Here is a 25950-nt window from a genome sequence, read left to right as displayed (position 1 = left end):
TATTAGAGCACAAGCCTAATCAACTGAGCGCATTGACATCGTAGAAGAAGTGTTTGGAGATGATGGTGATGAAGATAAAGAAGGTGAAGCAGAAGAAGACGAGGGAAAAGGCAAAGAAACGGAAGCAAAATATTCGCGCCTTCACAAAAAGATTGATTCCGCTGATGAAGCCCAGTGGTGTTGGCTTTATTTAATGTCTGACACTATCATCAAGGAGCTGGCAGTTGCAGAAGTAAAGGTAGCAACGCGAGCACAAATATTAGATTTCTTTCTTCTTCTTTTTTTTAATGTGGAAGGCTTAATCATAAGTATGCTTTTTACTTCCAGCATGTTTCTTACAAGACAAGATGATAAAGAATTCAATCATGCAATTATTTCCCCTACACACCTGCACAACTGCTTACAACTTGTTGCATATGTACAACTTGTAGACTGTATTAAAAACAAGTATTTGATGGATACGAGAAGGTAAGAATAGATGCATACAAATATGTAGATGAAAATGAATAACTACAGACAGAAATAGAATTAAGCAGTTTGAGGCTATAGAGTATATTTCCTATCTTTAGAAATGTTGATATATGGTACAAAGAATGAAGTCAGAGAAATGTTTGACTTCAGTTCATCTGTTCATTACCAGGGGTGGATCTAGCTTTTTATAAAGGGGGGGGGGGGGGGGGTGGGGGGGGGGGGTATGCGAGGGAGTGTAGCGACCGAGCCCGAGCAAGCGGAGCAAGTGAAGGGGGGGGGGAGGGTGTGGGAGGGGGGTGTCCCCCCTCCCACAGTAGGGAGAATTTTTGAAAATCTGTGTGTGAAAATGGCGTTTTCTTGCATCTAAAACACCACTATTTTTGGTATAGAGGTCATTGCCAAATAAAAAATTACAAGTTTATAAAAAAAGATAAGATTTTAAAAAAAAAGTCCCCGGATTTTTTTTTTTTTTTTTTTTTTTTTTGGGGGGGGGGGGTTACAACCCCCCTAACCCCCCCCCCTAGATCCGCTTCTGATTACCCATATTTTACATCTAACAGAGATATTTCATGCATGAATAGAAAAAAAAAAGAAAACAGAGAGAAACAAACATTTGAGATCAAGATAAGAAATTTTGGGATGTAAGCTTGCTCAAAATTAATATATATGTTAGTACGTTTGACTGGAGAGTCTGTGAAGGGAGAAGCTATACAGAGAGCACATTGAAGTGGGCCGCAGGCCAGACGGGCTGCGACCAGCAATCGTGCCCCGCCCAGACGGAGACCCATCCAGGTGTGCTTTGGATCTTTCCTGCAGAAGGAAGCTGCGAGAAAATCTCTTCCTGAAGCGTTCAAAGCAAAGTCCTACACCCATGGAGCGGTTACCTCGAAGATGTTTGTCTCCGATGATTTTTCAAAGAGGATCCAGGAACAGAGGAAAGAGAAGCTGCCATCCTATGGATCCCTTTAAATTACTGAAAAAAGAACATCAGGGAGAGTAAAGTGCAGAGAAACATCCAAGGAAGATAGGAGTCGTCTCCATGCCAACCTTGTTTCGCTGAGAGAATGTACTCTGCATCAAGAGTGCTCTCTTTATTCTGGGAGAGCTATCACCAGTGCCCTGTCATTTGAGGTGATAGACAACATTGTTGAAGAAATAGACTACATTGGGAGTAGTGAAATTCTTCAGACGAGGTATATAGCTATTTTATCGACACAGCTGTCTTGTGGGAAATTATCGTTGCCACTGTCAGACCTCCTTCTGCTGAAGTGATTCAGGAAAGTCAAGAAATACTTGACGACACACCTATTGAACATGAAGATGATGTGCCTCATGAAAAAGATACTGATCTCTGAGGACATTTACTATATGCATCTGATTCAGATTCATAGACTTCTGTGTAGTTACAGGTCATGGTAGTATTTTTAAACTATAGTTAATCATGTTTCTTGTACACCATTTTCACAATTAGGACAAGGAAAAGTAGAAATTACGCGGTGCGTAATATATGTCCCCGCCGAAAGTAGCATTTAGTAGCAAAATGTACAATATAGGTAAAAAGATGAAGGTCAAAGGTCAAAGAAGTCAAAGGTCAAAATTCTATGTAGAAGTTTTGAAGCCCTCACCTAGTGCCATCACATAAAGCATACGGAATCGAAATCGGGTTAGAAATGGCGAAGGAGTAGCATTTTGTAGCCAATGTACAATATAGGTAAAAAAAATCAAGGTCAAAGGTCAAAGAAGTCAAAGGTCAAAATTCTGTGTAGAAGTTTTGAAGCCCTCACCTAGTGCCATCACATAAAGCAAACGGAATCGAAATCAGGTTAGAAATGGCGAAGGAGTAGCATTTGGTAGCAAAATGTACAATACAGGTCAAAAATCAAGGTCAAAGGTCAAAGAAGTCAAAGGTCAAAATTCTGTGTAGAAGTTTTGAAGCCCTCACCTAGTGCCATCACATAAAGCAAACGGAATCAAAATCGGGTTAGAAATGGTGAAGGAGTAGCATTTTGTAGCAAAATGTACAATATAGGTCAAAAATCAAGGTCAAAGGTCAAAGAAGTCAAAGGTCAAAATTCTGTGTAGAAGTTTTGAAGCCCTCACCTAGTGCCATCATATAAAGCAAACGGAATCAAAATCGGGTTAGAAATGGCGAAGGAGTAGCATTTTGAAGCAAAATGTACGATATAGGTCAAAGGTCAAGGTCAAAGGTCACAACTGAAATTCTGTACAGAAGGTTCAAAGCTCCCATGTAGTGCTATCATATAAAGTAAACAGAATCAAAATCGGGTTAGAAATGGCGAAGGAGTAGCATTTTGAACATTTTGATCACACACGGACGCACACACGGACGGACACACAGACGGACGGACACACGCTACGACACACGGACGGACGGACACACGGACACACACACGTAAGGAGCCTGTTTCATAGTCCCCTGCTCGAACTCGTTCGGCGGGGACAAACAAGAGGCATAACAAATTTTTTTGTCATGTTTTTCTTCTCAGACATACGTTACTTCCAATAAAGTGAGTTTTTCTTAACATAGCAGATACCATTATCGCAAACACACAACTACAAGTAAAAAAAAAATAGAATAAGTCATAATGATAATAAAAATCCTTCCTTACATTGCCTATTCAACTGTAAATGTACTTTCTCTGCAAATTGGATTTCAAGGACACATACATGTATTCATAATTACAATGTAGATGCACATGATATGTTATTGTGACTGTGAGTAATGCTTGAATGATTATAATGCTGTATCCTGTTTATGTACATCAATTGTGTTTAGATTTGAAGTGATTTTCAAAAGCATGCAAGAAGCAGTCTCTTTAAAGAACAAATAAGAACATTTAAGCGATCTGTTGGATGAATATGAACATTCTACATGTATGTTCTACTGTTCTTCTTTTGACACTCAGTTATTTCCACATTCAATGGGACACTTTTCTATGAGAGAGGCATGTGTAAACTATGTGTAAAGAAAAAATACAAAGAACAACTAGAAGTATGATGTGATATTCATTGTTGTAGATGAAGAATGTACACTATTGCTTGGTGCCAAGATGGCACAGGTCATGAATATTCTGAGAATCCACTTGGCACAGGTCATGATTGTTCTGAGAATCCAACACAGCAACATTAGTCTGGCAGATGTTAGTCATGTGACACAGGTCAAGGATAGTGTGAGTAAGATTGAATTCATGAAGGCATACCCCAAAGTGTTCAAAGGGTGTGGGAAAATGCCAGGTAAAGTACATCTGCAGGTTGATACATCAGTAATACCAGTAATGATGCTGCCAAGGCGGGAAGGTGGTACCTCTAGCTCTCAAGGACAAATTGAAGACAGAATTGAGTAGACTAGAGGGTCTTGGTTTCATACAGAAGGTAATTGAACCTACGGATTGGGTCTCAGGCTTAGTGACGGTACAAAAACCATATGGGAAAATTTGTGTGTGAATCGATCCTCTGTATCTCAACAAAGCTCTGAAACAGGATCGTTACCCACTGCCAGTAATTGCTGATGTGCTGCCAAATTTGGCAAAAGCCCAGTTTTTGTTTTGTTTTGTTTTGTTTGTTTGTTTGTTGTTGTTGTTGTTGTTGTTGTTTGTTTTTTTTTTTTGGGGGGGGATGCTGAATTCATGTTTAGTTTAACACATCTTTGCTGCTGTTTTTCACCATGGAATAATTTCCAAGCAGGATCCAGCAAGCGTTCACTTGCATACACGGATGGAACATGATCACCGCAGCATTACACAACTGTTTAATTTGTGTGCTTCAACACATCTTAGTCACCTTTTCATTGGAATTATTTCAAAATTAGTTTGGATGAGACATCCTTGGACTAGCTTATCTTGGTATTTGGTCAACTAACTGGACATTGATATGCTTTGACACCATAAACTCAACTGATTCGGAGTGAGATGTAGCCATAATGTCTCATACCAAAGCCACATTCGCTAAAGTAAGCCAGTGGGAGCCACTCCACAGGGTGGCTCTTCACAGGGCACCTCTGCATCGGTGGTTGAGGACTCCGTCAAGGAATGTGAGGCCCTACCCAGCCAACCACCCGAGCCCACCACTGGAGTCCTGTAAAGGGGCATTCTTGACTTAAAGAGCTTCCTAACCACCAAATTGTACAAACTATCGGCTGAAATGACTGGTATCAATCTACGGTTTGATGAACTGAAAACCACTGTTCATTTCAACTTTGACAAAACTTCAGATATTGAAAGAAAAATTTTGCCAGATTTGAATAGTCTCTTAAAGAAAAGATTTCAACTTTGGAGAAAAAAAAATCATTTTCATGGAACTCCACAACAGGAAATCAAATCTACTGTTTTATGGTGTGCCACAGAAAGAAGAAGACGTTTATGAGGTACTTCAAGAAGCATTTGCAGCTCTGGGTCTTGGCGACGCTGCTGCTTCCCAGATTGCGATAGCCAACGCCCATAGGCTTCCACAGCAAGAGGAGGGAGCCCAAGCAGCTGGACAAGCACCCCTCCCCGTCATAGCATGGCTCCCCTCCATGCACAACAGGAAAAGGATTCAGGCAGCCTTTGAAGACCAGTAGAAAAAGCAAATGAAGGAGCAAACCGAGCCCGGCTACGCCCAGCCGCGTATCACCATTTGAACTGACCTACCACCCGTGAGGAAAGCCCGTCGTGTAGTCCTAGTGAAAGAAGCCTACAAGCTGCACAAGGAAAAGGGGGTAGCAACAAAGACTTTTATGAGGGGGATCAAGGTCCATTTGCAACAGAAGGAAAGAGGCACTAACAGGTGAAATGATTTTGAGGGGTAGCTCAAACCATCACTGTCAGTAAATTTCACCTTCACAGCTAATTGAAGCATCCTAAGCTCGATCTCCACCTACTTTTTTTTAAATTCTTCTTTTGTCTTTGTCGAAACTGAATTGTTAGAACTGATGCAATGAAGAATGAATGCTGCTAAGTCAACCACTTTGGATTTTTTGGGTTGTTTTGTCATCATGCCAAAATTGTAAGTTGAGATTTTCATTGAATGAGCTACTAGTAAAAGGAAAGTGAGTTATCAAATGCAATAATGTATAACAATAGATAATTATAGAATGGGTAGCGAGAATCCTGAGAGAATCCTGAGAGAATCAAGAAAGTGGGGCCTCTTTCTCATCTTAAATTGTCTGGGCATCTTTCTGATATCATCAACCTCAAACTTGTATTCTTCCTGGGCCACATCTTTGTAAAATGTGCTCAGTCTTCATCCTTCAAACAGAAGAAAGCCAACCTATCTGCAAACACAATATTCCACTTTGACTTCAGTGACAATTACCAATTTGTCCCACAGGATGAAGTACAGAGTGGGCATTGGAATCAACCGTCTTGTTCCCTCTTCACTTTTAGAACATTCACAGCCATGACATCAGGAGTGAGCCAATTACTATTGTCTCTGACTACATGTATCACAATAAATATGCTGTTCATGTCTTCTTGAATAAAGTTTTTGAATCACTTTCGGAGAGAAGAGTCACACTGAACTGCGGATTGAACACAAGATATCTCAGAGTGATGGTGCAGCCCAACATTTCAAGCAGAAGTTCACGCTCTGTTCAATGACTTAGATGGATGGGGATGCTGAGTGGAATTTCAATGCAACGTCCCATGGCAAGGGAGAGGTTGACAGCTTAAGAGGGACCTGCAAGTGTAGAGTTCAAGAGAAGGCCAACGCTCAAAGAGTTGATCCCCAAACTTCTCAAATAAAGAAATTGAAACTGCCAAGTCCTATCTGGACAAAGATACAGAGAATTGTCCAATTGCCATTTTTTACGAGCAATTGTAATGTTTTCTCTCTTTTTCTTTTCCTTTTCAAACGATACCACCATAGCTTGGTTCATGGTTCCGCCGAACATGGGCAGCCAAGCTGCACGGAGATACTCGTCTGTCATCAAGGCCAGGATTCCAGCTAAGGACAACTCAAAGTGTCAGGTGAACCCAAACAGCCATTTCTACTCAGCGCGGATGAATTACCTTTGGAGCATGGCAGCTAGGCTCGGGGGAGCGTGTCCTCATCTATTTGGCTAACAACAAAAACAAGATCAGGGTCGCTGACAACACACCTGCTGTTGATCATCGCATCCACATCAACAGGATTTTCCCCATCAACGACAGCCCAAGGAACTTCGACCATGAGTTCCCCACCCCTGACTACTTGCTGACACCGAGTGGATACTTGGAGCTCTGGGCCATCTCGGGTTCAACTGTGGACCAGTTTGGAAGAGAGCAGTATGTGATTATGTAAGTCATGTCACATACGTTTATCATGAAAAATGTCAGATGTGTATCATTAAGGCTACAAAGCATCATAATACAATGCCACGTACTGTTTTGTTTGTTGCTTGAAATGTACTGTTTGAATCAATGCCCAAAACGTACATATTCAATCAACAGTCATGTCTTGCCTTTTTACGGCAATGTTCATAATTCGTTGTTTATATAAAGTCAATTGTTATGTTCAGAATCAACCAGTGAAAAATGCCTTTACTTAACCCTATTCATATGTTATTCATCACCATTAGAATAACATGGCTAAATATACATGTAAAGTGATGGAGGAAAATGCTTTTTGATATAATATACATGAATGTGTATTGTTTTCTATGTTCCTCTGATTGCAGGCCTCTGCAGAAGGATCTTGCTACCGCCGTTCTCCATAGCCCTTACTCGGCATCAAACATCACTGCACACCTCAACGATCTGACTCAGCACCTGGATGTTCATGTGAGGATCCGGAACAGAGTTTCTGCACTGTTTTTCATCGTTGACCGAGGCCTCAACTTCAACTCGAACCATGCTGTGAAAGCTTTCTACTACAGCCGGTTCTTCAGAAATATGTGCCTGGACGCCATGGTGGCTTCTGTGCACTGTCCCAGTGATTTAGCGATAAACCCCATGGAGCATCTCTGGGGCCCCTGTACCAAGGCCCTGACCAACGTGTACTTGCCGTCCACCCTCCGTGACAAGGATCAGCCCCCATGTCACCAGGGCTTCACAAAACCAGAGAAGAAGAAGAAAGAACATGCCGCTGCAATGATGGACGTCAAGGATGTTCGCTGGCGGCATCTTTCTTTTTCAGGCAAGCGAATGCTGGTCCCTGTAGAGCCCAGCAGTGGAGAGCAACAGTCATACAGAGTGGACTACAACTACGTCAAAGCAACCATTGGGGGATCAGCCAGGACACTGCGAGGAAGCACCACTGACGAGGAGTACACCTTCATCCTCCAGCACATGGACAGACGCATCGGATACATCATCTTCACAAAGTGTGACAGCTGCGACAACTGCACACAACATCCTCCTTCACTCAATGCCGACGACCTACGCATCTTCAGGGGATTTCCATCACCATCATCATCTACAGCATCACTGGGACACTTCATCACATTCGTGGAAGCTCTTTACTAAAGCACTTCGTGTACCACCATGCCAGCATATACCCCTGTTCCAGGAGAAGGGGCTTGGTCGATGCACCTGCAATGGATGCAGCTACTGTACATCTTCACCAGCAAGACAGATGTCAACGACCAGCAGCTGAAGGTTCACAGGTGTTGATATTACATCGTTCTACCCTAAAAAGTTGTTGCTACACGCCAGCAAGAGATACCGGTGTCAAACACTACTTACCAGCAGAAGATTGCATTGTAATATACTGACATGTCTTGGCATCTGGTCTAATTATTTGTGTTTATACCAATAAATACATATTCTTCCAACGATACATTACGGGTCTTGTCTCATTTCTTGATTTGTTGAGAGATATGATGCGGATTATTACAATATCAGTATTGGTCAAAAAGAGTGCAGCAAAATTTCCCTGAATCCAAAAGTGTGAATGTATCTATGAATGTGTGTGTGTTAAAATAGAAAGTAAATGCCTGAATGTGATACCAATAATATTCAATACGCTGACACTACTAAACCATATATAAACCAAAAACATGACGTCATTGTTAGGGCGATTCATACAAATCATTAACAACAACAAAAAATCCCACATACTTTAAAACAAGTCAAAAAAAAAACAAACAAGGGAAGTGCCATAATGTGTCTCGCCCATTCGCGTACAAGAAATTGTACGCGAATGGGATATAACAGATAAAAAGAGATATAGCAGGTTAAAAATTTATGGCAAAAAGGAAACGTGCCATAAAAACTTAACATTGGGCTCTTAAAGTTTGTTGACCCCTGCCTGTAACTTTTGACCTTGTGGTGACCGTCCACTCCCCAAGGGACATCTACCATCCAAGTTTGGTCACAAACGGAGCTATGGATCAAAAGTTATGACCCATAATAGAAACGTGCCATAAAAACTTAACATTGGGCTCTTAAAGTTCGTTGACCCATGCTTGTGACCATTGACCTTTTGGTGACCATCCACTCCTCAAGGGACATCTACCATCAAAGTTTAGTCACAAATGGACCTATGGATCAAAAGTTATGACCCATAATAGAAACGCGCCATAAAAACTTAACATTGGGCCCTAAGGTTCATTGACCCCTGCCCGTGAGCTTTGACCTTGAGGTGACCTTCATATATAGTAAAATGTGAAAATTTGTATGACCCCTCTTCCCTCAAAGTTTCATTGCAATTGAAGCCCAGAGTAAAGAGTTATTGAAGTTTTTGTAGTGTTACGGACGGACGACGGACGGACGACAGACGGACAGACGCCGCAGGCGATCCCTTAGTCTCCCCTTACCTCCAGTGGGCTTGACCAAAAGAAAAAAAAAACCAACAACAACAACAACAACAAAAACCCTCCAAAAAACTGCAGACCAGTAAAGCAAGGCGTAAAATGTACTATTTCAAGTGTTGATGCCGGTTCTCATTATGGGCTTCATCCAATGTATGTGTGTATGTCAATAACCCCAGAGCTGGTCCCTCAAATGTTCCTCATCCTTCCACACCAGCCAGACAAAGGTCAACAAACCAAGAAGCTACTGTCCTTGGTTTTATTACTGAGGAAAAAATACCTTATGCTATTGCTCCAAAACTAATCAAACTTTCACAAGAGCTTGCTAAGGACAAGAAAACACTGGAAACAGCTTCTCTTTCGAGAACAACAGCATCATACAAGATGCAGCATGGATTGGTGAGGACATTTCATGATGAACTTATTCAGGACTTAAACACATTTCAGCCTCAATATCGATGAAGCAACTAGCAACAACAAGATGAGAGTTTTGTCCGTATTAGTTAGTTATTACATGCCATTTGAAGTCAATCAGCTTTACATGTCAATGCTGAATTCTTGTATGAAGCTCTTGTAGACATGTTTGAAGAGTTCAATTTACCTTGGACAAACTTGTACATTATCGATTCTGATGGACAGGCCTTGAAACACGAATCCGTGCCAACAAAGCACCTCATCTGCTGGATGTTGACGGGGATTCATGCCATCATGCCCATAACGCAGCCAAGAAACTTTGTGAGCCGTTTGGATATCATTTGGAGGCCCTCATCAAAAACATTCACACTGATTTAATGTGGTCAGCAGAATCCCTTCACAAAATATGCAAAATTTTGAGTATCAAATACATGCAACCACTTAACTACAATGCACATCGTCACCTCAGTGTGTATAACACAGGCAGTGACCTCCGCCGCATGTTTGATGCTCTCACCTTATTCTATGTTGGCTTTTTGTCAGAGGAAGAGCGGAGATTGTACTTTTAAACTGTGTCCGGGATATACAAGAAACATAAGTTGAGTAAAGAGGCACATCAGCAGGTGGTACAAGAAAGAAAACGCTGCTTAAAAAAGTCAGGAATGACAAAAGAAGGGACAGAAAGGAAGAGAAGAACAGTGAACAAGCTACGAGTATTCATCTGCAGGAAGACAACAGAACTCCAACTTTCCTTCTCTATGTCGGTATTGCCATTGTTACAAAAGTATGCAAAAACATTCGAGATGACAGAACCTCTTATCTACAAACTGAATGACTACCAAGCGGAACTCCTGAATGATTTTCTAGTTTGTTTCATCAGACCAGAAGTGCTGACAAAAGCAGAAGTCCTTGGTGATCTTGACGTTAGAAGTAAGACGAACTTGCTACCCAAGAAGAAGATGTTTGTGGGGAAAGCTGCAAAGGACTTGATGACTGATGATGCAGCGACTTTATTTTAAATTCTTGGACAATGTGCAACAAGCGTACACAGCATGCACAGCAACTGCAAAAGAAAATGCCCCTTAATAAATCATTTTTTAAATGTGTATCTGCTATAGACCCAACAGAGGTGCTGACGCGAGGGGACATTCAGAGACACTTCGCTACCTGCTGAAGCTGACTGACTTTGCCAAGCATGTGATTTCTGATGCCCAGAAGGATGAGTTTGAGTTGGATTGTAGACGGTATGCAGCAACAAAACAGGCAGTATGAAGTGGTGTTCCTCTGAGCGGGGAGCAAGAACGCACCTCAATGGCTAACAAAGTTGCACCATGTGGAGGCTGGGACACCACGTCAACCTGCTGTGTGACGGAGAGGGAATTGGCCAAGGTTCTCGTTGGCCAGGTACACAAGATCACAGAGACCGTCTGCGAGATGACGTACAAGGATGGAGTCTTGTTCAACAAGCTGGAACGATGCAAGGAATTCTTTGTTGACGCTGTGGTGGGAGTTCAGACCTAGCAAAGAGGTGCAACGACTAGTGATGCTCCAGTGTTTTATGTGTTTTTATATATGTGTTTCAGATAATGTGGACTGCTATCAAGAGAGCTTTGTTTATTCATGTACTTAAGTATAAATATAATTTCATCTACCGTAAGAGTTAACACTGGAAAAGTACAAATCACCTCAACAATGGTAATGCATACACAAGGTGATCTTTTAAATCTACGTCATAAAAATGGTGGAAGATCTATAAATAACTCAAATGTGAAGTAATGATTCAGCTTTTACTATGGTGTTGACTTAAGTTATATAAGTACATGTTCATGCAAAGTTGCAAGAAAGTCTTTCATGTTTTCATGCAAGATACTTGTTGTTTTAGCTTGTTTTAGTGAGCTTAGAAGGAGAGGTAAGGTTGCTATGCTAATTGGAGAGGTTCAAATAAGCAGGTCGATATTGCGTTATTGTTTATGTTTCTAATTGTAAGAGATATAGAATTTTAGTATCCGGTTTTGGTCATTTCATTATGTATGAGAAGACATGCTCTAGTCAAGGGACTGACTAGTCTTAGGGAGGGGCTGTATAATGAAATGAGTTTAGAGCACTGGAAGTAGGTGTCTCTGGTACGTCTAGTAGGACATAGGTGGCGTGCGGTGACCCGTGACCTTAAAAGTTGTAGTGGGGGGCACGGGTCGCATGTGGGTTTACTCTTGCTTGGGCAGTGTGAGCAAGCAGTTGTTAGCCGACTCTCCACAGAGGTGGACGTGGTCCGTGGTGTGTCTCCCCCTGCTTTGTTATGTATTGTATACAATATCAGCTCTTTCATAAGAGGTTCTCACTATCTCACCAAAAAAATGTTAGAAACCTGAAATTAGGTCTTAACCAAAACTACATGTATACGATCCTTTTAAGCATGAATTCCGCCCCACCAACTCTTCCACCCAACCGTTATTTATTGGAAATCATGTCCAGTGCCATCATTCCATATAGGAACGTTCCTCCCTCTCTGAAAAATTTAAGGGTGCTGCCACGTACAAGTGCAAGTTTTCTTCTGAATGGATGAAGACAGTTGGCTCTTTTATAGTAAAAGGAGACAATGTTCATTCATTCCGTTGCACGATATGCAACAGGACAATATCATGTGGCGAAGTCTGCAACTTGGACCTATAATTAGGAGCATAGCTCAAAGGATTAAAGTGATAGTTGCAATTGAAGGTATATTTCCTTTTTGTCTTTCAAAAGACGTAAAAAATAGTCACTTAAAGTATGCACCAAATCGCACCATTAAGAGCTAAAAATTGAAAAAGCTCCCTACCATAACAGGGGGGACACCAACACAATAATGATACAATAATGACCTTTACTCCATTTTACCTGTGGGGCCAAACACAGAAACTGGACTAAAGGCCATCATTGTGTCTTATATTCTTCTCAGAACCCCATATGACATGGCTTACATGAACACACACACTGAATAAATAGCCAGTCATTGGCTGCTGACACCCGTTGCTTTGCATGATTTGAATTTGTGTTATAGAGTTAAGTATTGTATTTCTGAATTCAAACAAAAGAGGTTTATGTCAGTTGATCCAGCACTCAATTTTTTGTTGGGCTAATAATTTGATATTAATCACATTTTTCACCTAATCACTGTCATTTGCATGTTCACGTCTCTTCTATTTTTCAGATGTTCAGACTCGCTGATTCTAGTTGATGACCACATTCAGTTGAAGACCAGTGGATTTCTGGTAATGCCTGTGATGTTTTTAACATGACTTCTCTATGTTGACCATACAGGCGATAATTTGTAATATCCATGCCCATAGTTCCTCATGTCCATTGTTCCTCTTTGCAAGGAAAAGGATGCCACCCTTAAATTACAAAAGCATTAAAAAAAAAAAACCCTGCCCTGCAGGCACCCTTGAAACTTCAATGCCACACAGATACTCCTGAGTGCATTCCGACCATGACACATGTTCAGATAAAGAGTACACGATGGAACTCAACAGATGTGTTGCCAAACAGGATAATACCCAGTCACCTCCCATGAACAAAGTAACTAGACCCAGTAATCCCAATGATGATGTAGTGAGAGCACATGAGGTAGAAAATCAAGAGGCTGCAGAGATTAGTGAGACAGAAAACGACCAACTTGTATGGCAGTGAGCTCAAATGGGACCTCTCCACACAGGTACCACCCAGGGATTGGCCCAACAGCAAAAAGTGCCCAAGCCTAAAACAATCTACCTGTGTTAGGTATGCAACACCACAATATTTCTACCCCATTTCCATCCTGTCCCTCCCTAAAATTTTTGGAAGTTTCTGGATAAATGCAATGATCTACAGAAGAACTTGCTCTCACAAGTTTAACTCATCCACCTCTGGTATTTGAGTGAAGCTAACCAAGTTACTTCAAATTCTGAGTTAAATGACATTACTAGGATGGATGTGGTTTTGAGCTTCACACTTTCATCCCCGCATCCATCGTGACTGGATATGTTATTTTTCTCTTCTTACAGATCAGAGTAATTGGATTGTGAATTCAACTCAGTTACCCAAGACCCAGGTAACAGTAATACTGAGAAAAGTTGTGTGATATAATATCGGTATGCTGTCTTCTATAGCAGAGGCAAAACACTCTGTGCCTCAGATGGGACATACTATGGAGATCCTATGTGTGAGAGAGTCACAACCAATGCATGCATAAGGTCTCGCTTCATTCATTCAAAGAGCAGAGCGCATAACCCGGTGAAGTGGTCTGTCCAAGTGCATACAACTGGACACCATGGAAGACTAGCTAGAGCAGCTGAAAATGGGCTGATCCAGCCATCCGTCTATTAAATTTCCTGCAGAAATATGACACATCTTTACAAAGAATTTAAATTTCTATCCAATTCTCACATTTCTTCTTCTTTTTTCTTTTTTTGACAATGACTTCTTGACTATTTGTGGTTGTGTCAAAAATATCTGTTTTCTCAGAGTCTTCCCTCAAAATTTCATTGCATTCACTGCCAGGTTTGGACTTCTTCATTGCTGTCTTTTTCTTCCTATTTATTGTGTTTGTAATGCTATCACCATTTATCATAGTGACTACTTTCAGTTTATCTTGTGCCTCCAGTGACTGTCTCCTTTCTGCATCCACCATCTCACCTGAGTCACAGCTGAGTCTCTCCTGACCCTTGACCTCTTTCCTCTTTTTCTTCTTCTTCTTCTTCTTTGTTCGCTGGGCCTGGGAGTGCTCTGCCTCACTCAAACATGACTTGTCAACCACCTCGGATTTACCTCTGTCCCTGATTATGCTTCCATTCTGCTCTGTCTCTGGAGCATCCCGCTTCCTATAGGTGTGGTCAGATCCATGTTCGGAGTCACCAACACTATTAGTTTCTTCACTGCTTTGACTGCCATTCACCTGGGCGGTCCTTTCACCTGAAATCTCCGCCAACCTGACAGACGTGATCAAGATCTGCTCACCTGAGATGGCTGCCTCCGCAAGTCGCTTGTTCTCAACCTCAGAATCACTGCTGTATGAAAAGGAGAGAGGGAATATTTTGAACTTGACAGAAATCCCTGAAACAATATATTAGACAAGAATGGATATATCATTACACTGGTATTCTTAAAATTGGAATGACAAATGGCGTAGCAATTCTTTCTCTGTGACAGGTTAGTAATCCTCTACTGCAGGTTTTAAAGGGATCATATAGTTTTGGTTGAGACCTAACTTCAAGTTTCTAACAGTTGTGGTGAGATAATGAGAAACCTTTTAAATGAAATATGAAAGAGCCTGTAATTCCAAGAGGAATTAAAGGTTTATTTGATGAAAATTGGTTCTGAAATGGCTGAGATACCCAAAATAGAGCGATCCGAATAAAAAGTGGGACCCACACTTTATCATGATGGATTTGTTTTATTTTGTTTATGTCTCAGCCATTCCAAAACCGATTTTCATCAAATAAACTTTGAATTCCTCTTAGAATGGTATGCTCTGTACTATTTCATAAGTAGTTTCTTGTTACCTCACAAAAAAAGTTAAAAGCCCAATTCTCACTTCAGCCAAAACTACTGTCTATACTTGAGTTACATGTATCATATATGTTGGTTAAAACTGCCCAATGGTCAGCAATGCAGTACACATGTGCTTGCAGAGTTTTTACAATAATCTGAGTCGTGGTTGACTAGTCCAGGGACTAGACTAGTCTACCCTTGCGTAGTGTCAGTTAACCCTCCAAGGAAGCTACTTGTATCAGAGCAACACATGAAAAGGGACAAAATCAGCGGACATAAGAGCAAAAACAAGTGCATTGAGTCACCCTTTATTGTGTTTGGAACAAAACAGGGGTTTAAAAGGCCATGACAACCACTGTATCAAAGGGACTATTAGATCAACCTGAAACTTTTTTCATGATTACTGCAAAGTTTCAAAGCTACTGAGCTGACAGAAATGTTCGCAAGCATTTTAATTTTGCAAATTTTACAAGAGCCATTCGTGAAATTGAGCAACAGTGTGTTTTGAGATACAGGGTCACATATTATTTGATCAGTATCATAATAGACAAGATGAAAAGTGAGATAACAGTGTTGACAGAAACTCAGAATTGTGACCCGCTACAACAAAAGGATCCTAAAGTCGCTGACGGCTGAGCCGAGAAAATCGAGTTTAAAGCCACATCATCAAAATTGGTCAAAACAATCGGATTTCTGTTTTCGGCATAATTTTGTAGTCTAATGTTTTGCCTATCATCTGCCGAAATTTAGAAGCTAAATGATCAAAGGAAAGGCAAGAAATCAGCATTTTTCTGGGCCATGATTTTCCGACTTTCAACGTAACAGAAACGTGTCCGAAAATTTGGACGTAGCGCAGCAGCTAGACTCCACCCCTAGCAACAAGGGAGTGATCTTTATTGGTCAGTGCGTGGCCTCCTGATTACTGATTGGTCGTGCGTAGACTCCTGGGGCTAAGCTTGAATGAACATGGCGGAGGTCGCTAGGAGCATACCTTCTATTGTCAAGCGGTGGAAACTGTCTTGCCTCCCCTTGATCATGATAGCGTTGGAAGGAAAACTTTGAAGGTGTTTTTCTCAAAACTCTGATTTCCTCAACCACTTGACATGCGCTAACAAAATCATCGATATCTCTGCAACCGAGTTATTTTATGAGTTGTGCCATATATAAAACTAAGGTAGAAGAGTCCGGGAACAGTGTCATGCCATTTTCAGAAAATTGTCCTCCCCGACTTTGGGATCCTTTTGTTGTAGCGGGTCACAATTTGGAAGCCCAATTTGAATATTCCTCCAAAATATCTCTGAATATTTAACTCTTTGTGTGTTAGTTTGCAAGCCCCACTGAGTCAATGGCTTGCTAGCTTTGCATTTTGCTCAAGCACACACTAATGCACAAGAAGCCAATCAATGAATCGCAATATTCCACAGAACATTGAAAACGCCATAACCATATTTTTGTCATAAAATTTACACCACAGCAAAGCTTGCACTTTTCTCTACAACTTCGCTGCCTTGCATTGTTGCTATAGCATATATTGATTCTCTGCTTCCATAAAAAAATACATGGCTTTGAAAAACATGTCTTCAAAAAGCGCTCGCGTGATGCGGTCTCAGAAAAATGTGGCACACATGACGTTTACACTGGGGCACACAGAGAGTTAAAGAATTTTTGCGAGAATTGGTCATGTTCTCCACACATACAGGGTATCACCAAAAAAAAAACCAACAACAAAAAAACAACACTATCTATTTATCTCTCTAGCTCACCTGTCTTCTTGGTCTTCAGCCGAGAGCTTCCTCCTCCTCTTGCGCCCAATATAAGGCCTCTTCTGCCTCACTGGTGGAGGAGGGCTGGATGTGTCGGGAGCACAACAGGATGTGGAGAGCAGCTTGAATGCATCTGAATATTCACAGGAAACAGCACGGCTTTCATTGCATCATTTTCAGGGGCATTAACATCAACATTTTAAAAGAGCTAATCAAAAGATTACTGGGTATTATGTTCATTACTGCCATGATGGCAAATTTGATGGAAAAAGCCCCCAGCAAATGAACAGAAAAGGGCAATGAGTATTACAGCTGGGTCATTTCATGTTAACTCCTCCCTACAGATATACACTCCCTACAGTACTGTACTCTCAACTGTATCTATGTATGGCCTAAAATGTAACACTGCACTGCAAACATCATCCTAAAATGTAGAAACACAGAACAGAACAGCACATAACAACACAATAAAACAGTACAAATGGAGAAATGATGACATAAATGGTATCCCAGAGTACCAAATAAAAATCAGCCATCTTGTTGAATTATCATTTTTTTTTTTTTTTAAGTTGTACCCTGGGTTGCCGAAAAGTGGAAATTGTTTTTGTGCTGGAGCTAGCGCGCGCTAGCTACTGCACTGCACTGCACTGAAGCACACGCTATTGCTAGCACAGCGTGCCATGGATGCATGGTATAACATGCAGTGGCATGGGAATGACTATGTACGCACACACAGTGCATGCATTTCTCTGCGGCTGTCCTCGAGTGGACGTGAGGTGGCGCTACGCAACGTGGTACCCCGAGGTACTACGGTACCCCAAAGTAACGCGTGATGCATAAAATGTGGTCTAGAAATGTGAATTTAAGCACACAGAACACCAAGTAAGAATATGCATAACATTATAAAGCCAAATAGGTAGCTCGCAATAAACATAAAATGCAAAAAACAATTGAAGTGGAAGGTGAAAAAACTGCCACAGGCATCACACGTCATATTCTTCTGAGTGCCATTCATGTGACTAGCACAGAGGTAGATCATAATGTACCAGTCATAATCATGATGAATACATCTTGCAGTGAAATTTGTAAGGCCTTGGTAAGCTCAAGTAGTACCACAGATCTCGCCTTCATCACAGTGATAATCCCAGGATTCAAGCTCAAGGTTTGTCATACCATGCATAGATAGTTGCACGCACAGCTATGTTCCTCAATGGCACTTTGCACACAAAAGCAGAAATAAATTGCTTCAAAGATTTGTCACATTTGCCTGAAGAATGCAACTATTTTTTACAACAACTCATCCAAAGCATGAAATACTCACCATCATGGTGGTCCTGTAGGGTTGCGCTAATTTGTACTTGTCCCTTTGTGTCCTTTGGATCCACTGTTTTAAAGGATCTGTAAAGACAGGATGGTGTGATAACATGCTGCTTGTACAATCAGATCCCATCAATTCTCAGTCAGACTTACATACTTTTGATATGGGCTGGACACCTGAAAAGCTCCTGGTACATCACAATAAGTTGTCAGGCAACAACCTCCCCCCCCTCAAAAAAATAAAAATAATAAAAACAATAAATAAAATAAATAAATAATAGATAAAATACATATGACTATCTTTTAATAAAATTAGACATCCTCTCTGTTCTTTGCAAAGCTTCCAAAGTCTATCAAATTGATTTAAAAACCATGTCATATCTGGTTCCACAAGAAAAATAATTAATGAGACCCAAATTTTTATGAAGAAAAAAAAAGAGGTACGAAAAGAGTGATGGCAGCATCCTTTTAGATTGTGCTCCGGATAGGAAAAAAAAATAAACAAATTTAATTCCTTCTGTACACTTGTAAATGTAATATGATGCTCTCATACACAATCAATTTTTTGAACACGTTTACCATATCAAATCAATACAAAAATCAAGCCATGTAGGGCCTACACACACACTGCAATGAGGCAGACAAAGTTACTGGAAAACCATAAAAACAAACAATCAGATGTGTGACATCAGTATTGAAGATTCTTCAGAGTGAATTAATTACAGATATGATTTGGTATCAGGCATATCAACTCACCTATCCAAGAATGATGAGAGTTTCTTGGCCACAAAGCTCCTCATTTCTGGTGTTGCTATGACATTCTTGTGATCTTCATTGAATTGGTCGTGGTAGTCTTCTGCTATTTGCTTCCTGCAGAGAGGTCATGGCAGGTCAACAAACTTTGATTTTCTAACATGCATTTCATATGATTTGTGCTGCCAATGGCAAGGTATATCAATCATGAGAGAGGTCATACCATTATCATCATCTGCATTATCCCCCGAGAGAAACAACAATAGATGACACTTAATAGTAATGCAATGCATGTTATAAACAGAATAAACAAAGTTTAGTAAAATGGCTGCTTTCTCAAGGAAAAACTGCTGCGTCTGTTTTGACTTTTAAAAAAGAATGACAAAAATATGGCATAACATACTGTAGATATAGTGGATATTTGCAGGGGATTCTTTTTTGTGAATTTTGCAAGTTAAAGAAATAATAATTGCCAATCTAACAACCCACCAAAATATCACCCTCTGGTTACAATACTGAGTATGAAAGCAGTGTATGTACATGTGACAGTAAAATGGGCAGGCAGCAGCTGCACACACGCCCAGCCTACTACGTGCGCATGCACGCCTGTATCCCGAGTGCATGCTACCAGTACGATATTTACCTGCCCAACTGCAAATTTAAACACCATTGACATTGTCTTAACACTCCCAATTCATGAAATGTTATGCAAGCAAAATATTTGGCATCTACAGTATTTAATGTAATACATGTATCTTTGCTGTAGACAATGGATACCAAACTGTGGTTGTTCTTGACTTAACTTCATGAAACATTACAGTATCACATGTCATTACCTGATGCTGGGCTTATCAGTGACAACAGACTTCGTTTTAACACAGGCATTTTGTCCGGATGAGAGTAGTGTGGATTTTTGCTGGGCCCGCCTATTTTGACCTGAAAGTCAAAATGTATTGAAGGTGAGATAGAACTGCACACTGCTGATAGTACATATATGCATCATTTGTGGTGTGTCTCCAGAATGAAATCTTAAAAAGCTTCCAACATTCAGGGTGAAGAATGTTTCTCCATCTTGGAATGGACATAAGAAGGGTATGCCTTCATCAAAATGACTGAATGATGACATAAAATCAATTTAATCAATTATTTCTTTGACTAAAAGTTAAAGTCTGTACTCGGACTGTGATTTTGTAGCCAGTAAAAATTCTCTTTATGAAATTTCACAGGTTCAAGACATTTATTTTATTCATTTGTTTAGATATTGGTTTTATTTCAATATTTGTGTAGATATTGGTTTTATTCACTCATTTACCCTCAATGACACAAGCTAATTGAACTTAAAATCATCAAGAAGACAGATTAATAAAATGTGCTATGCCGACCTCCTTGAAAGTGACATAACAATTAACTCCACTTGACTGCAGTCACTCAAAAGGAAGGAGACATTTACAAAGTTGTAATATCACACATTTTAAAATCAAGAAAATTAGAAACAAAGAGATGAAAATGATATTCAAAAGGTATCAAAGAATTACAATTTACACACAGCACAGATGCATACCAAATGCAAGAAGCGAATAAATTCGGCACTGTAAAAAAAAAGAGAAAATAATAATAATAAAAAAAAGACATGGTAATATTCAATTAGACTACTGTAAATGTTCATATTTTCACACAATTCATTCTTTTTTTTTTGCACTGAGCGGCTCAAAAACATATTCGCACCAAGCAATTGCTTACTTAATCGTGTATGTTTTCATCTAATTCACAAAAATGACAGAGTATGATTTGACATCACCCTGCACGAAATTTGACGGGAAACACTGCCCAATCCATTCTAATGTACGGCCACGGCCCACACACAAAACTGCATTTCATGATTTGTACTGCATACAAGCATGCACTGAAACAAATACCACCAATACCGTACTTTGGCACATGCTCACACACACACACAGACACACTCATACCACAGGGACAAAGCACATGATTCAACCTGCTCAAAAAATTGTGAAGATATTATCACATTAAAATCACTCACACATTTCAGAATGTGTGCTAGCCAGAAGTAGTGCAAAATACTTGAAAATTAATGTAAATATGTGGAATTTCTGCATCTCCACGAGAACATCTACAAAAGTATGTAGATCTCTATAAAATGTGGTCTAGCTAGTAAACTTTACAGAATTTAGAAATTTGTATCACGCTTATATTCATCGACTGTCTCATTTTAATCATAACTCGTGCACGTACGTACGAATGCGAATTAACTGTATCAATATCACAAACATCATTCATTGTTTGCTTAGATCTAGGCCTACTCTAACTACACGCAGCCGCTGTCGCGAAGCGACGCGGCTGCACCTCTATTCCCTCGCAGACGTTGTCATTTTTCAGTGTGGTTGTGCGACTCCTTCATGAATATCTTTATTAATCGTGGAAAACTAAAATACAAGGAATTATCGTAATCTATGATAATCATTCAATAATCGGTACGCGATTTTTTGTTTAATTACGTCAAAAACTCACCGAAATCTGTGGCTGAAATCAGGCCTGTAAACGTCCTTATTGCTTCACTCCTCATCTGCGTGTTATTTGAATGGCATTCACTCTCGTATACTACAACGTACAACATAGGTAGTCGGAGAGCTAGAGGGCGCCTCTCCGACTACCTACGTTGTACGTTGTAGTATACGAGAGTGAATGCCATTCAAATAACACGCAGATGAGGAGTGAAGCAATAAGGACGTTTACAGACCTGATTTCAGCCACAGATTTCGGTGAGTTTTTGACGTAATTAAACAAAAAATTGCATACCAATTATTGAATGATTAGCATAGATTACGATGATTCCTTGTATTTTAGTTTTCCACGATTAATAAAGATATTTATGAAGGAGTCGCACAACCACACTGAAAAATGACAACGTCTGCGAAGGAATGGAGGTGCAGCCGCTGTCCCTACAGCGGCTGCGTGTAGCTAGGCCTACTCTAGCTCTCCCTGGCCCTGGGGCAGAATAATCCTTTATTAAAGGCTTTAATAATAGAGGAATGACCATGAATTCCTCCATATCCAGGAAACTGAATCCATTTTACTGCAACATATCAGACTGCTTTAATGAATGTCTAGCTAACCCCGGGCCGGGGCGCTCCTTGTACACAGTTATACTGTGGCGGATGGGAGCATCTTATACGCTTCTACGCAAGCGCTAGACAGAGATTCTATACAAAACTGCTGCTGACACAAATCTGAACATACGGGGCTTGGGCCTTGCATTTGGTCAATGTCCCCAGCACTTAGTTTGGTCAATTTGGCTGGGTTTCTGCAGAACTGACAAGGCAAAAAAAGTTAACATCGATACATTTAAGGGCTTGTTCTCTTGGTCTTACTGAATGAATCATGGTTCCAAACAGCCGAAGACAGCCGTTCACTTTCGGCTTCGTCCTCCGATGAAGAACTCGTTTCTTGTTTTTTCCTCCTCATGTGAGATGCCATCACATGTGCGCTGCCATGTTTATGCGTATTACTTTTCCGCTAGTCATGCATACAGACCAGAATCGGTGAATGACTCCTTAATTTTTATATTATCAGGTGTTTTGAGTTAAAAAAACTCGGTCATTATACCCATAGGACACAAATTACATGTAATCAAAATATTTATGAGTACAAAAGTATCCCTTTTTAGAGCCATAGATAGTGTTCCAGTAGCTGACGTTAATCAATGGGTTTAAAATAGCTAGACTATCATGACAGGTGAATTTTATGGAACGCCAAATGCTTCAAGAGAGAGAGAGAGAGAAAGAGAGAGAGAGAGAGAGAGGGGGGGGGGAGGAGGAGGGAGAGAGCGTCTATCTCTTCATTAATACTTATAGATGAAAAACAGCAACTGCATGTATAACGGTGTCCCTTTTGTACCTACTCCAATGATGCCTCAAATCATCGAAATGATAATCAATCTGTCTAAAGTATCAATCAAACCAATCCCTTCAGTCTTGTAAAGCCTTTCCCATCCTCATCAAAAACTTTTCCTGGCCCTCTGATCTGTGCTATCCATCTTACACTCAAAATTTAATGTCAGAATATCAATTTTGATGGAGCTTTGCATTTTTTTTTAATATAGACGAAATAACAATGAGCGCTGAAATAATTGTGCAGACGGTGACCCTGTATAATTTGGTAAAATTAGAAATGTGCAAATAATTTCTTGTATTTTGCATTAAGGCCTAGCTATCACTTAGTACAGTACTCAATAAGAATGATTGAACAGCACTCCACTAGGGCTTAACATTCCTCTAATATCAAATCAACCATTAGGTGAAGTTCATTTATATCTTGCTTCTACATACAGACATGAAGCATTGACCGAACCCCAATAATGCATGAAGAAAGCATTCCCAAAACTAATTACTAAAAGTGTTTCTGATTATCAAGTTAAAGAAAAAAAAGTTTCTTTCCATACACTGGCTACAGAATTTGAGAATTTATAGTACAGCCCTAATTGCGATGAGAATAAGAATGTTTTCGGAATTACATTTTTAAAAAGTCACAATTAATGAACGAGGATAATGAGATGAGCAGTTTTATGTAAAAATGTATGATTGGATGTCAAGGAAGCAGAACAAACTAAAAGAAAGCATGTTAAGCAAGTGGTATGGAACAATGTGATGGATATTTATTTAGAGATCAGTGAGAATATAATTTCATGAGCTTCCTCTGTCATTGCCGCAGCCTAGCATGTTCACCAGAAGGGTTCGGGGATTTTCAGAGTATTGGTTTATCTGCTCAAGGACCACAATAAATTCCACAAATCTAGATACATGGCACTATCGATTTAAGTACTGCATAATGCAGTGGCGGATCCAGAGGGGGGCGCAACCGGCGCACGCCCCCCCCCTTTATTTTTCGTTAAAAACAAAAGAGATAAACAGAAAAAAAATGAAATGAAACCCGGAAGTGGCACCAGAAATTTTAGTCACGCCCCCCCCCCCCCCCCCCCCTTTACAGAATTCCTGGATCCGCCCCTGTAATGTGACAGTATGAAAATCGTCTGGAATTTCCCTTTATTTGCACCATGGAGCTAGTGAGTAGCTCCATGTTTGCACCAATTTACGTGCGGTTTTGACATCATAATCATGGTCTCCTGTATATACATTTTGGAAACCTTCGCTTTCCATAGCTCAGTGAAGCCACTTTTATGATGGTAGGAGAAACACGATCACTTATCTCCGTCAATCCACCTGCCAAATGGCATAGATCTACCGTGAGTACTCTGTGCACGTCAGGCCGTGATAGGGGTTATGAATAGTGACAGCAATTTGTAGCGTAGCAGAAGGAGCACATACTGTTGCGCTGTTGGCTGAATATGAAGAGAGCAGTTTCGACTTCCACACCGGGATCGAACGGGGATTGCGAGGGACGCACTGCGGGGTAGAAAGTAGGGCGTACCGTGTACCGCGTACAATATACCGCTGTACATCTCATGAACTAAAAGCGGCGACTGCAACTAGTAAAAGGCAAGCTGACGACAACTCTCCCGTGACTGAAGGTAGACTTTTCTTGACCACACCAGCAATCAATAGTTTTGGTGACTTTTACTATCTGATAGCTGCTGAAACAGGTTAGGTTCTACTTTACATTTTAAAAAATAAATAAAGCAGACTATATTGTGCATTTATACAAAATCGCCCCGCCCATCTCCGACTGATGATCCCAGTTTATTTTTCGTTTTGCGTTTAGTTATGTAACGTTACACTACAGTAACAAATACCGTAAATAGGGAAATGCATGTAAATAAAGTGTTACAACATGGCCTACTGTACTGGTGGCGCCTGCGCCTGCAAGAATATGCAGGTGGTAGTAAAAAAAAGAGAGACTTGGGCCCTATTCATTGACAAGTCTGTTCCAATGTTGTGAATGTAAATGATTGAATATATAATGTATGGGTAGCAGAGCTACCAATGCCAAGTCTCACGCATTCTGCGTGAGACTCGAGCATTTTTAGGGGCCGTCTCACAATCTCACGCATGGCACCCATTTTTCTCAAGCAGCGGGCAAAGTCTGCAACTTGGGTCTATAATAATGAGCAAAGCTCAAAAGATTAAAGTGATAGTTGCAATTGAAGGTATATTTTCCATGTGTCTTTCAAAATAAGTAAAAAATAGTCATGCACCTGATCGCACCATTAAGAGCTAAGATTAATTTAAGAATTGAAAAAACTCCCTACCGAGGCCGAGGGAGGCCACTGGGGAAAAAACTCCTCCCACGCCCTCGCTCGCGCGCACATTCGCTCGCCGAGATGCCGAGTCATGAAAATCTCACTCATCAAATTTTTTTGAACTTGGCATCCCTGGGGTAGTAGATGGGCATTGAATTCATATGTGATCAAGGTTTACAGCAATGTTGTCACATGTGCACATAGCCATGTAGGGCAATTAAGACTTCTTTATGTTCCCTCCCTCCTTCCCCTCCCCCCCCCCCCAGCCCCGCCCAACTCATATCCCACCGCACCACTTGCCAAATGTTGGGTTCCCAAGTAGCATGTTCGTAAACTGGCAAGGTGTATTGTTTGTTTGAATACTACATTGATCTGGGTATTGTTTAACTGTGACCAGCCCCACTGGCAATGCTTCGTGTTGGTTTGTGTACAAGGAGCGCCTCGGGGTTAGGTATTGTTATGCAACTCTATATTTCCACACGGAGCAATTCAAACACGTCATTCCAACAGAGTGAATATGACATGAAAGTGTCATCTGTTTATTCATTGCTGTGCTCTTACATGTTTCTTTTTAACCCGTTGAGGACGAGTCCCGAGTATACTCGGGCAAGCGTCTATGTGAAATGCATGTTGTAGCAAAATCAAACCGTCCTCAATGGGTTAATAGATGAGTAAAGGAATGAAAAAAAAAAAGGAAAATAGACATCACTTGGAAACTTTGTATGTGTGTAGCGAAGTAGAAGGGTGCTGATGTCTATTCTCTCTCTCTCTCAAAAAAAAAAGTA

The 25950-nt window shown here is 40.6% G+C and overlaps 1 pseudogene; it reads left to right on the top strand.

Annotated features, from left to right (window-relative positions):
- Positions 1 to 6290: 6290 nt before the first annotated feature.
- LOC139718613 (uncharacterized) lies at positions 6291 to 8043 on the top strand (annotated as a pseudogene).
- The last annotated feature ends 17907 nt before the right edge of the window (positions 8044 to 25950 follow it).

This window comes from Diadema antillarum, unplaced genomic scaffold (genome assembly GCF_040938485.1).
Source record: "Diadema antillarum isolate AM-2024a unplaced genomic scaffold, OU_Dant_1.0 scf00000008, whole genome shotgun sequence".
NCBI lineage: Eukaryota > Metazoa > Echinodermata > Echinoidea > Diadematoida > Diadematidae > Diadema > Diadema antillarum.
The sequence above is the reverse complement of the archived record's forward strand: the minus strand, read 5'-3'. Positions and strand labels throughout refer to the sequence as shown.